Source organism: Schistocerca gregaria, chromosome 6, assembly GCF_023897955.1.
Source record: "Schistocerca gregaria isolate iqSchGreg1 chromosome 6, iqSchGreg1.2, whole genome shotgun sequence".
In the NCBI taxonomy this organism is placed as follows: Eukaryota; Metazoa; Arthropoda; class Insecta; order Orthoptera; family Acrididae; genus Schistocerca; species Schistocerca gregaria.
Window position 1 is genome coordinate 13,911,181 of NC_064925.1, and position 14,838 is coordinate 13,926,018.

Here is a 14,838-nt window from a genome sequence, read left to right on the forward strand (position 1 = left end):
AGGGAATATTGAAAGATGCCTTTGAATTTTTTCCATTTATTCTCCGCATCTTCGTCTTCATCACCGATCACCGAATATTTGATGCTGGCTGCTGATATATTCTAAATTTGTACCCTGTCAACCTTGCTGAGCAAATATATCTTCCTACCTTTCTTAACATTCTTTCTGTGACCCGCCATCATTGATGTTGTCACAGCCTTACGATCACTGATACCTTCCTGTACGTTAACTGATTCTGTAGGTTCAGGTCTGGTTGTTGCCAATAGAAGATGTTACCCTCAAGAGTTATTTTTCTGACTATCTGCTCAGTTTAATTTTCGGACAAGATATCGAGTACAATGGAACACGATTCCCTGTCTCTGGTATCAGTTTTGATGGCATAACGTTCCCAGTCTATACCAGGCAAGTTGGAGTCACCCCTACAACGGCATGATCAGGAAAATTACTAATGATATTCTGCAAGCTCTGTCTGAAGCGCTCTGCAACTACAGATGCTGACCCAGGCGGTCGGTAAAAGCAGCCGATCACAATTTTTGACCGTTCTTTGATACTCAGTTTAACCGAGATTAATTCACATTTGGAATGCTTGACAACCTCGCTAGATTTTATCGAATTTTTTACTCCAATGAACATTCCACCACCATTAGCGACTAACCTATCCTTACGATAAACATTCCCGTCTGAACCTAGGATTTCACTGTCATTGTTGTCTGGCTACAACCAGCTTGCTGTTGCCAGTACTGGATCTGTGGATTATAGCCTTCAGTAAGCGATATTAATTCAGGGACCTTTCCTTGGATGCACCTGCAGTGTACTAAAATCATATTAATCTTATATATCACTTATATGCGAGAACCTAGATTCTCTGAGGTCGCTGTGGCTGATGTAACAGGTAAATCGTGTTTGCTCCTAAAGAAGGGATCCTATAACCTAAAAAAGCCGCATGTACTCGCCACACGTACTCCACTGCCTTAGTAGCCGCTTCCTGCGTATAGTGCAGGCCTGACCTATTGAGGGGAACCCTAGAGTTCAGCGCCCGATAGTGGAAGTCAAGAAATTCGCATCCGACACCGTCGCAAAACTGTCTGAGCCCATGGTTTACACGTTCCACTCTTCTCCAAACAAGAGGTTCAGGTTCGATGCTACCAATAGGCAGCTTAGCCTGCACTCTGCGTACGTTCCTAGTTGCCTTCAACAAATCAGCCAGCCACCGAATGGCCTCAGAACCCAAGCGGCAGTCGTCATCCGTGTCGACACGTGTCACTACATGCAGCCAGTAGCACCCGGTGCGGTCGACAGCCGCCGGCAGCGCCTCCTCCACGTTACGGATGAGATCTCCCGGCAAACATACCGAATTCACAATGGAATCCTTCCCGCCTTGCCTGCTATCTCCCTAAGGGCCTCCATCACCTACCTAACACTGGAGCTGCCAATAAGTAGCATACCCACTCTCTGTACTTTCCCGAAATCAGCAGGAAAATCGACCGCTGACCCAACAGGAGAGGCATCCGTGCTGGCTCAGAGTTATCATCAACACTGGGAAGCACCTCGCACCTGTTGCTAAGACCTAGGCAGCCAGCCGCACGGCCTGCTCCCTCTTTCGCCTTCCGCCCAGTGACACTCGAACCCACCACTGTGTGCCACCCACTCTGGAGTTAGGACGGACCTGTCAGATGTTGCATATCGGAAGCTCCAGCGACGTCCGGGTCAGCAGGGGATTCCAGTGGCATCAAAGGAATCGCAGGTCTCGTTACTGGCGCCCCGAAGTCACCGCAACTTCGATCATTTTGGCTAGAAGCCTGTCGACGGTAGCCAACACATCTTCCAGCTGATTACAAACATCAGCCAACTCTCCTTGTGTCCGCTCACAGCAAGCACAATCCGTAGCCATATCGTACTGTGTATAAAATAGGCATAATGACTCAAATGGCGCTAATGAGTTTGAAAATATACCAAAGGAGAATAAAGTAACACTAAAAGTTGGTGTACAGATTTCGCACTCTACTCTGAGACCGCGAACTATTAAACAGAAACAAACTACTCCACACCGAAAATTTACACTAGGAAGTCGCCCTACACAAGGATATTAAAGAGACTTACGCAGCCGGCCGCGGTGATCTCGCTGTTCTAGGCGCTCAGTCCGGAGCCGCGCGACTGCTACGGTCGCAGATTCGAATTCTGCCTCGGGCATGGATGTGTGTGATGTCCTTAGCTTAGTTAGGTTTAAGTAGTTCTAAGTTCTAGGGGACTGATGACCACAGATCTTACGTCCCATAGTGCTCAGAGCCATTTGATCCATTTAAACTTACGCAACAACAAAATCTACGATTTATCTTCTAACCACTAGTCTACACAGCAAAATACACACGTACAGTTCACTTCTTTGTAAAAGCACGTGAACAAAAAAGGAAGACTAAATTAAATTGTCACACAAATGCTGCTGCTGCTCTGCAGCGCGTGCTCTCAGCTCGGTGCCTGCCGCCGCCCCTACATACTAGGCTCACCCCGTAAAACAGACTGGCAATTGTACAACACTTCAATCATTTGACGCATGGCAGTTGTGGTGAATGGGCTCTTATAAGGCAATGACCGATGTTTCTCGAGTAATGCAATATGTCAGCGTGTAAAAGTTCAAATCGACTGAAATGTGATAAAACCATCAAATCCTCAAGTTCTCGTATAATTCTTCTGGACTAGCATATCCAACCACAAATGCGAGATCGACAGCAATCGCTTATTCTAAACCGATTGGCTCCGATGACCTACGCTTGGTTCGTCATAACCTAAATCTTACATGCTGAAGGTTAGTTCTACTTTACCCCAACATACATCTTACAACTACATTCATTTATTTATGTATCTTTTGTTTTTTGTTTTGAGGTTGGTTCTCACTTTCTACATTTATATTTTTACTTGCACTAGTTTAATCAGTTTTCTTCCTGTGGTTCAAAAGTTCGTTGTTGGTTTTTCTTCTAAATATAAATTCACACCTTTAGTAACATCTATTGGAAGTTAGAACCACTCTTATTATCATTGACATACTAGGTTTCATAGGACACAGGTTTTATCAACTATATCGCCAAAGCCTAGTTTCAGCGTGCTGCACATCTTTTGGTTCAATTGATGTATTTGAATCGAATCATTGATCTGAATGTATAACAACTCTAGTAATCAATTTGACGGAGAAGACGATATGTATATTTTTTCAATGGATTTTAAACGTGGAAGAGATTATAAGATAGCAGTGTTAAATTTCAGGTTTATTTCAGTGTATTTTCACATGATAAGATCTGTATGAGAATAGTCTTATACCTGGCTTCTGATAATATATCAGGGCGTTTAATTTTCGAAAAAAATAAAGAACCAATTAAAATGAATTTATAAGATTTTTTAAAAACATTGTATTTGAATACTAGCTTTTTATCCGTGGGTCCACCCATGTGTGCATATCTCACATACATTTCACACGTCTCCTCCTCTCCCCTGTCTCTGCCCATTTCCCCCTGCGACCTGCCTCTATCCTTTTCTTTTGCCCTTCCTCTGTGTTCATCTCCCAATCCTCACTCTCTATCCTCGCCATCTCTTTGCCCATTTCCTCCTGCACCGCCTCGGCGCATCTCCTTCTCTCTTCTCTCTCTGTCAATTTATTCCTCCACTCTCGCTCTGTTTCTGTAGTCACATCCTTCCCCTGTTAAAGTTCATGACAGTGTTGCGTGCCAGTTGCACCCACACAAAAGGCCAGTCGTGCCAGGCAGCCTAGATGTCCGGCATTACTGAAGTTTTCCACTCTAATCCTGATCGCTACTGAACACTCTGACAATATATATCAAGTTTATATTGCATTGTAGCCCAGTTCTGATACCTGTTTCAAATGGAAAGTCTCTAGTTTATCACTAAGTTACTTTAAAATCAGTTGAAAAATATGTAAGGAACTGACAAATAGAGAAGACAGGAAGTTAATAAAAACGTGACAGGCGTGAAACAATTCGATGTGACAATACTGACAACGGAACTTTCCCATCGCACCCTCCTCAGATTTAGTTATACGTTGGCACACTAGATAGCCCTTGAAAAACTGAACACAGATCAATCGAGAAAACAGGAATAAGTTGTGTGCAACTATGAAAAAAATAAGCAAAATATACAAACTTAGTAGTACATGTGCAAGATAGGCAACGTCAATGATAGTGTGAGCTTAGGACTGCCGTGATACCGTGGTTAGCGTGGGCAGCGGCGATACGAGAGGTCCTTGGTTTAAGTATTTCCTCAGGTGAAAAGCTTAATTTTTTTTTTATTTTCAGATAATTATTAAAGTTCAGGCACTCACACATAATCAACTTCGTTCTCCAAAATTCCAGGACGTGTTCAGATTTGCTTGGATATATGCAGGATTTGACGGTTTACACACGGAAAATTTTGAAAACATATGTATTGACCGAGCACAGGGAAAACTGTGCGACTGTGAAACTGTTGCATTCATTTGTTGCAGTTTATGTGACAAACTCTTATGTTTTCATCACTTTTTTGGGAGTGATTATCACACCCACAAGGAAACTTAAATCGGCAAGGTAAAAGAATTTGTTTACCCATTCGCCAAGTGTACAAGTTAGGTGCGTCGACAACATATTCATGTCATATGACGCACATGCCGTCACCAGTGTCGTAAAGAATATATCAGACGTGTTTCCTGTGGAGGAATCGTTTGACCTATAACCTTGCGAGCAAATGTTTTCGGTTCCCACTGGAGAGGCACCCTTTCGACTACTAATTGCACGGTTTTGCAGTGTGGTCGCAAAACACAGACACTAAACTTTTTACAGTGGATAGAGACGTCAACGAACAAACGGAAAGATCATAACTTTGCGAAAATAAAGAAACTAAACTTTTCCCTTAAGGGAATACTTGAACCAAGCACCTCACGTTCCACAGCTGCTCTTGCTAACCACGGGACCACGGCGCTCCTGAGCTAAAAATATCCTTGTTGTTGCCTGTCTTGCACATGGACTACTCAGTTTGTATATTTTCTTATTTTTTTTCATAGTTCCACGTAACTTCTTCCTGTTTTCTCGAGTGACCTGTGTTCAGTTTTTGAAGGCCTATCCAGTGTGCCAACTTATAACTAAATCTGAGGGGGTTGCGATGGGGAGGTTCCCTTGTGAGTGGATAGCTTGTCTATATGCATGCCCCCTAGGAACGCACTCTGGCACTACATATGGTGTGTATTATGGACTGTAACTAGGAGAGACGTATTACCCATAGAGATGTGTCGTTTTTCTGCATGTTTTGTAGACTTTGTACAGTTGTGACCTTAATCCCCAGACACTTACGAATAATCCTTTATGACCGCAGGAGTTGTGTACAGGACGCGCTTGGATCAAGGAACAGTCGGAATCGTAGTTGTAAATTACTGTAGTTGTGCTAGGAAAGTCCCTGAGCTTCAAGCGCTAATAGAAAGCACAGAAGCTGAAGTCGTTATAGGTACAGAAATCTGGCTAAAGCCTGAAATAAGTTCTGCAGAAATTTTTACGAAGTCTCAGACGGTGTTCAGGAAAGATAGATTAGGCAGAATTGGTGGTGGAGTGTTTGTGTCTGTCAGTAGTGGTTTATCTTGTAGTGAAGTAGAAGTAGATACTCCGTGCGAATTGGTATGGGTGGAGGTTACACTTAACAGCCGAACTAAGTTAATAACTGGCTACTTCTACCGACCCCCAGACTCCGATGATATAGTTCCGGAAAAGTTCAGAGAAAATTTGAGTCTCGTAACAAATAAATACCTCACTCATACGGTTATAGTTGGTGGGGACTTCAACCTTCCCTCGATATGTTGGCAAAAATACTTGTTCATAAACATCTTCCGAGATTGTCCTAAATGCTTTCTCCGAAAATTATTTCGAGCAGTTAGTCCACGAACCCATGCGAATTGTAAATGGTTGCGAAAACATACTTCACCTCTTAGCCACAAACAATCCAGAGCTGATAGAGAGCATCATGACTGATACAGGGATTAGTGATCCTAAGGTCGTTGTAGCTAGGCTCAATACCGTTTCTTCCAAATCCACCAGAAACAAACGCAAAATAATATTATTTAAAAAAGCGGATAAAGTGTCACTAGAAGCCTTCCTAAGAGATATAATCTCCATTCCCTCCGAACTGACTGTGCAAATGTAGACGAGATGCGGCTCAAATTCAAAGAAATAGTAGCAACAGCAATTGAGAGATTCATACCTCATAAATTGGTAACAGATGGAATGGATCCCCTGTGGTACACAAAACAGGTCCGAGCGCTGTTGCAGAGGCAACGGAAAAAGCATGCGAAGTTCAGAAGAACGCAAAATCCCGAAGATTGGCTAAAATTTACAGACACGCGAAATTTGGCACGGACTTCACTGCGAGATGCCTTTAGTAGGTTCCACAACGAAACATTGTCTCTAAATTTGGTAGAAAACCCGAAGAAATTCTGGTCGTATGTAAAGTACACAAGCGGCAAGACGCAGTCAATACCTTCGCTGCGCAGTGCCGATGGTACTGTTATCGACGACTGTGCCGCTAAAGCGGAGTTATTGAACGCAGTTTTCCGAAATTCTTTCACCAGGGAAGACGAATGGAATATTCCAGAATTTGAAACACGAACATCTGCTAGCATGAGTTTCTTAGTAGTAGATACCTTAGGGGTTGCGAAGCAACTCAAATCGCTTGATGCGGGCAAGTCTTCAGGTCCAGATTGTATACCGATTAGGTTCCTTTCAGATTACGGTGATACAATAGCTCCCTACTTAGCACTCATATACAACCGCTCGCTCACCAATAGATCTGTACCTACAGATTGGAAAATTGCGTAGGTCGCACCAGTGTTTAAGAAGAGTAGTAGGAGTAATCCAACGAACTACAGACCTATATCATTGACGTCGGTTTGCAGTAGGGTTTTGGAGCATATACTGTATTCAAACATTGTGAATCACCTGGAAGGGAACGATCTATTGATACGTAGTCAGCATGGTTTCAGATATCATCTCTCTTGTGCAACGCAGCTAGCTCTTTATTCGCATGAAGTAATGGCCGCTATCGACAGGGGATCTCAAGTTGATTCCATATTTCTAGATTTCTGTAAAGCTTTTGACACCGTTTCTCACAAGCGACTTGTAATCAAGCTGTGGGCCTATGGAGAATCGTCTCAGTTGTGCGACTGGATTCGTGATTTCCTGTCGGGAAGGTCGCAGTTCGTAGTAATAGACGGCAAATCATCGAGTAAAACTGAAGTGATATACGGTGTTCCCCAGGGATGCGTCCTGGGACCTCTGCTGTTCCTGATCTATATAAATGACCTGGGTGACAATCTGAGCAGTTCTCTTAGGTTATTCGCAGATGATATTGTAATTTACCGTCTAGTAAGGTCATCCGAAGACCAGTAGCAGTTGCAAAGCGATTTAGAAAAGATGGCTGTATGGTGTGGCAGGTGGCAGTTGACGCTAAATAACGAAAAGTGTGAGATGATCCACATGAGTTCCAAAAGAAATCCGTTGGAATTCGATTACTCGATATATAGTACAATTCTCGAGGCTGTCAATTCAACTAAGTACCTGGGTGTTAAAATTACGAACAACTTCAGTTGGAAAGACCAAATAGATAATATTGTGGAGAAGGCGAGCCAAAGGTTGCGTTTCATTGGCAGGACACTTAGAAGATGCAACAAGTCCACTAAAAAGACAGCTTACACTACACTCGTTCGTCCTCTGTTAGAATATTGCTGCGCGGTGTGGGATCCTTACTAGGTGGGATTGACGGAGGACATTGAAAGGGTGCAAAAATGACAGCTCGTTTTGTATTATCACGTAATAGGGGAGAGAGTGTGGCAGATATGATACGCGAATTGGGATGGAAGTCATTACAGCAAAGACGTTTTTCGTCGCGGCGAGTTCTTTTTACGAAATTTCAGTCACCAACTTTCTCTTCCGAATGCGAAAATAATTTGTTGAGCCCAACCTACATAGGTAGGAATGATCACCAAAATAAAATAAGAGAAATCAGAGCTCGAACAGAAAGGTTTAGGTGTTCGTTTTTCCCGCGCGGTGTTAGAGAGTGGAGTGGTAGAGATATAGTATGATTGTGGTTCGATGAACCCTCTGCCAAGCCCTTAAATGTGAATTGCAGAGTAGTCATGTAGATGTAGATGTAGATGCCTTTTATACACAAAACCAAACCTAACATGTAGGCAGGTGTCAGGGTCATGGTACTTATCTTACAGCTCTAATGTCCTTGTTGTATTTCTATTGTATTTTGATTTTTCGTTGACTTTTCGACAGAGATTGGTCGCAGGCAGGTGTGCAGCAGTGAACTGCGTGCAGCAAGTGCCAGCTTCCCTCCGCGGTCGGCCCAGCCGCCTTCTGGAGCCTGTGTTGGGGAGGGGCGGGGGGGGGGGGGGGGGAGCCAGTGGGGCGGTAATCGGCTTGTCGCTCTGGGACTGTCTGAGCCGTTGCCGGTGCACTCTTATCGACGGTAGCCTCGTGGGACGGCAGAGAAGTGGAGAACTCGACTACTGTGTGGCGCTCTGCTTCTGCTACCATCGCCGGCGGTGACGTGAAACGCGGAGACACACTAGGCGAGCGTACGCCATATCGTGCAGGCAGGGCGACAGTCAGCCTACACCTAAAGCCTTCTACAGTTTGTCCCATGTCGATAGAAAAAAGATATGGGATTGTTATGTTCACATGTGGCGTAGCACTGCAAGCAGTACCGACTATCTGGCCCTTACGCAAACAACTATTTGGCTTGCCATTGATTGTTGGAGTTGTTGGATCTACTTCCAGTCGATACCTGATCGACTTCATACCTCATTTACTCACTTACTTACGTCAGTTAAAGGGCCAAGAGAGGTGCATCTGAAGTTGGCTTAATAACAGAAGCAAAATTTAGGAAAAATCAAGAATTTTTAATTCAATTAGTCGGGCTAGAGGAAGTTTTCGACAGTGTAGTCCGATGCAAGATGTTAGAAATCCTCAGGAAAATATGTGTAACGTTTATGGAAAGACAGGTTATATGCGATAAGTGAGAGAACCAGGAGCTGAAATGGAAATAGGAGATCAAGTACGAAGTAAACTGATAAGAAAGTATATCAATAGAGGATACACTCTGTCGCGGTAGTTTTCTATCTATATACAGAAGAAGTAGTGATTTTGCCTGCATTTTAAGTGTCCAGGTGTGACAATGAAATTCAGTCTGGGAGGATATCAGTGAATACAGCTGCTGATAACAATGCTATCATCAGTGAAAGTGAGAAACCATTGCAAGACCTATTGGGTGGATTGGTCTAATGAGAGCTCACTATAGATTCGGAGTAAACCAAAGAAACACAGAAATTATGAGAAACGGAATTCGTTAGATTAAGGATAAATTTAAGATCATATGTGGTGATTATGAAGCAGATAAAGTGATTTTATGTTGCTACCTAGAAACCAAAATAGCACATCATGAACAAAAATAAGGAAGACGTACTAATACAAGCAAAGACAGCAGTCCCTGACTAAAGAAGTCTACTGGTATCAAATATTGCACTTATCTTGAAGATTCAGTTTCTGAAAATGTAATTGTGCAGCACAGCATTGTATGTAAGTGAATCGTGGACTGTGGGAGAAACGAAAAGGAACAGAATTTAAGTATTTTCCGATGAAATGCTCCACTAAGGAGCTGCAACTTAGATGGACTGATAAGAAATGATGAGGTTATCTGTAGAATCCTTATTGAGTGGATCATGTGGAAAACACTGAAATGGAGAATGGACTGGATGACAGGAAATTTGTTACCACATCAATCAATAACAATCACGGTACATGAATGGGCTATGGCGAATGAAAACTATAGTGGAGAACACAGAATGGAATATATCTGACAAATAACTGACAACGTTGGGTGTGTCTGCCACTCTGAAATGAACGGTTGCTCAGACGGCTGATTACCACATAATAAGGTTAATTTAATCAATGGAAGAGCAGCAGAAATGCACTAGTACATTGCTTACTGCGAGACACAGTACATAGCGTTGTGCGGGAGCGTCACCTAAAACAGATCGAAAACGCCAATTCTGATACGGCAGAGAGCGTAGTTGTGAAAAGGTGGATGATACTGATAGTTTACTGGACACGTTTCAATTCATCTTTTACTATTAGGTGGCGTAATCTAAACAATACACATAATCATAACAGTGACTTCATTCTGGCTGGACACAAAAGTTTGATCTCAAAGTACATTTTATCACATTTGCTCATAATGCAAGGAATGTTAACAACACTGCTTCAGGTCGACGTATACTTAATGACACGTAACTATAAAAAATGAATGGATTGCATTACAATTGGTAACCAAGTATGTATGGCTTTAATGTCGCATACACATTATATACCAAACATGCATACTATTAAGACATAATGACTCACCGAAGGTGATGATAAAATTGAATGGCACTGACCGCTATTAAATTCATAACAGATATTTAAATTTACTGTTGTTGCAACTTAACAACCAGCTACATTTTCTGCTTCTGAATCGTTAAAAGCATTTACAAGCACCCAACAATTTTTTTAAAATAAATGTTCACGTAATGTAGAAAATGCATATTTCACAATTATCTTTTATTTTAAGTGCAAATATCGTTTTATATGTTACTTGACCTTCCAAAAATGTTTAAAATTTTCACTTAAAAATTTTATACAGTAAAAAAATACATAACTTATGTACATGTGTTGGAGTAACCTTAGCGCAACTTGAGCACTAAACTTTTCAGGATCAGTACTAACACATTTACAAGCGGACAAGAAACCCTTTAAATTAAATATCGAACACAAAACTCCATAGGAGGACATACAAGATATTTACATAAAACAGGTTGACACACATCGGTCTTCGTACAGCCTTGGCGCACCAGGCGCACTAAACCTTACAGAACCGATCATTAGCAACCCGAGATCTATAATTCATAGACAGCCGGCCGTGGTGGCCGCGGGCTTCTTGGCGCTTCATTCTGGAACGACGCCACCGCTACGGTCGCAGGTTCGAATCCTGCCTCGGGCATGGATGTGCGTGATGTCCTTAGCTAAGTTAGGTTTAAGTAGTTCTAAGTACTACGGGACTGATGACGTCAGATGTTAAGTCCAATAGTGCTCAGAGCCATTTCAACCACTTTTTTCATAGACAACCTCGGCACTTACAACGCAATGAGTGTTTTACGACGTTGGAATGGCAGGAAGCTTCACAACTTAAGCCCTCAATAAAACATGACTGTCCTTTGTAGCATGCAGAACATGTTGGCACGTAAACAGGTAAGTAAGCTACAAGCCAAGCTAAACATTAACTTGAACCAACAAGGAAAAGCAAGAAAAGAACTTCTACATTTGAAAACAGGCTACGAGGCACTTGTACGAAAGCCCTAGACCTTGAGATACACAGCTTCAGGAGAACACTAGATCAGGACACAACTGAATGAAGTAGACAAATAAGTCATGAAAGACACTGCAAATATAAATAAATAAATAAAAGTAAAAAATAAATTCAGTACGAAGCACAATGGGCGACAAAAAACTTCGCTCACACACATGATCGACCTCTTACCGACAGGGACGTAACAGGAAGAGCATGTACCCAGACGTCATACCCCTGTCACGCCAGCAAGAAAGTGGCAAGCCGACATATTACACCTGTTGCTAGTTAGTCGGCAAAATTCGTCCTGGCGTCGTACCTGTTTCACGACACCGAAGTAATGACAAGAATGCAGCATGCCATTCAATGACAGTTATTCCACAACATACATATGGGTGTAACAGTGCTTGCACGTCAACCAGAAGTGGCAGACAAATAAACAGCCTGCATTCGGAGGGCACCACTCAGGGCTGCCCTCATCCTTCACGGTCATGGCCGCAACCCCAATACACTTGTTGGCTGCTGCCAACGCCGCTGCACTTGTGCCTCACCTACAGGTAAATCATCCCTCAGTGCATTCGCAGCAAGGCCCTCTGATATCGATACCCAGAGACACTCTGGCTCAGTTCACATTCACTATGAACAGTCGACAGCACTTCTTAGTGTGTGATTTGGAAAATATTGAAGTTCCTCAGTGGTTTATTGGTGCATGTACACTGTCTCACCAAACGTATCCAGGCTCATCTACGTAACCGGAAATTGAGCCCTGAACGTTGTGAGAGGAGGTCCTGTCCGTGTAACAGGAGGCAAGAAGAAACTTCCTGACAGATTCAAACTGTGTGCCTGACCGAGACTCGAACTCGGGACCTTTGCCTTTCGTGGGCAAATGCTCTACCAACTGAACTACGCAAGCACGACTCACTACCCATCCTCACAGCTTCAATTCTGTCATTACCTCGTCTCCTACCCTCCAAACTTCATAGAAGCTCTTCTGTGAACCTTGCAGAACTAGTGCTCCTGGAAGAAAGGATATTGCGGAGACATGGCTTAGCCACAGCCTGGGGGATGTTTCCAGAAGGAAGCAAGAAGTTTTGTATTGATGGCAGAGAAGCTATAACAGCAGACTGGGTTGGGAGGAGACTCTGAATGCAGACTAGCCGCTGGATGTCATTGAGTAAAAAATGCATCAGGAACCCTTTAACCGTTCTAAAGCTGCCCAAGTCGTTTGTTGTTGGCGTGACTGAGAGGTGGAAACGCGCAGGAATAACCACATATAGGCCAAGGCCAGGCAGACACCATTTAATGACGCTATTCGAGAGTGGGTGACTATAAACGAGTCACTTGTAATGATGAATCACTATATTCTCTTCGACAACCCAAAGGAAAGTTTCTGGTTTTGCGGCTGCCTGGAGAACGTTACCTGCCACAGTGTGTCGAGGCAACAGTGATGCACAGAGATCATAGAGTTCTAGTGTGAGGGAGATTATCATGGTAAGGGTGTTCACTCTTAATGGTGGTTAAGATAACGCTAAGTGTGGAATGGTATGTATACATGTATCACCATTGAGTACTATGAGCAATGACTGAATAGTTCAGACACGACAATGGTTTGTGTCAACATTACAGCACCATCTGCCATAAAGTACCATCTTTAAGGCAACGGTCTGAAGACAATAATATTTCTGAAGTAGACTGATCCGCCCAGAGTCCTGAACTGAACGTAATCGATCACTGTAGGGATGTATTAGAACGCCAATTTCGCTCCAGACTCCAGCGTCCCACATCACTCCAACTTCTCTGGTTTCAGCTCTTGAGGAACTATGGGCTTCCTTTTCTCCACAAGTCCCCACACACTCAGATACCTCATTGAAAATATCCCCAGCATACTTCAAGCCATTATAAAAGTGATGGTCGAAAACACGCAATATTTATGTCCACTGATAGGTGTCCGAATACTTATGATCAGATAGTGTATATGAGTACTGTGTGGTAGCAACAGCAGCAGCAGCTATTCACTGTGTTGAAAATGTACCTCCACATGGCGTTTTAAAATAGTTATTAGTGCACAGATAAAATGTGACACAATTCACACTTGAAGTGCTGCCCATGGATAAACGGTAGACCCAGGAACTGACAGTGACTGAGCTTAATTCCACCTGATATTATCCATGGCTATGATGACGTCGGGTAGAGTGTATCAGGAAGGGGCTACCACAGTCTGTTGCTGCACGTTTTGTACCATAGAGTTATCAATACACTAATCGTTTTGTTGTAATTTGGGACATCACTATTCTGGTTTGATGCACCAAGCCACAACTCCCTCACCTCTGCAAGCACATCAAGTCGGATACCACTCACACCAGACTTTCATCATTAATAGTTGGCTCCATCTAGTAACACAGATTTTAATCCCAGCACTTGTCCTATCATCCTGCACCTTATTCTTCTCAGGTGTTTGCCTATTTACCTTTCTTCGCCTATTCTGTAGATGACCTCCACATTTCATAACATTACACTTAACTTTCTACATCCATCAATAAAACAACATCTCAGACTTTTCAATTTTTTTTGTAATCATACCACAGTCCATATTCCATCTCCATACAGCACTGTACTCTAGATGTACACTAAAGTGACAGATCTATAGATGGCGGTAGTATGGTGTACACAACGTATAAAAATACAGTTCATGGGCGGAGCTGTCATTTGTACTCATAAGATCTGTGTGAAAGGATTTTCGTCGTTAGTATGGCCGTCTACGAGAATTAACGGATTTAGAATGTGGAACGATAGTTGGAGCTGGGCGCATGGACATTCCATTTCGGGAATCATTAGGAAATTCAACATTTCCAGACCCATAGTGAAAAAAGCGTACCGAAACTATAAAATTTTAAATTTTAGGCATTACCTCTTACCACTCACCACGCAGTAGCCGACGGCCTTCACTTAACGAGCGAGAGCAGTGGCGTTTGCCTGTAATAGACAAGCAACAGACAAGCAACACAGCTGGATATAGATCAACGTGGGGCGCACGAGGAAAGTATCCGTCAGGACAATGCGACAATATTGGGCGTTAATGGGGTACGGCAGCAGACGACCGACCTGAGTGCCTTTTCTAGCAGCGTGACACTGCCTGCAGGGCCTCTCCTGGGCTCATGATCATACTGGCTGCTCTAGACTACTGGATAACCGTGGTCTAGCCAAATGAGTCCCTAATTCGGTTGATAAGAACTGATGGTAGGGTTCGAGTGCGGCGCAGACCCCACGACGCTATATATCCAAGTTGTCAACAAGGTACTTTGAGGGCTGGTGACAGCCTCATAATGGTGTGGGTTATGTTCACATGGAATGGACTGGATCCTCTGGTCAAATTTAACCTCTCATGGACTCGGAATGGTTATGTTCGGCTACTTGCAGGCCATTTGCAGCCAT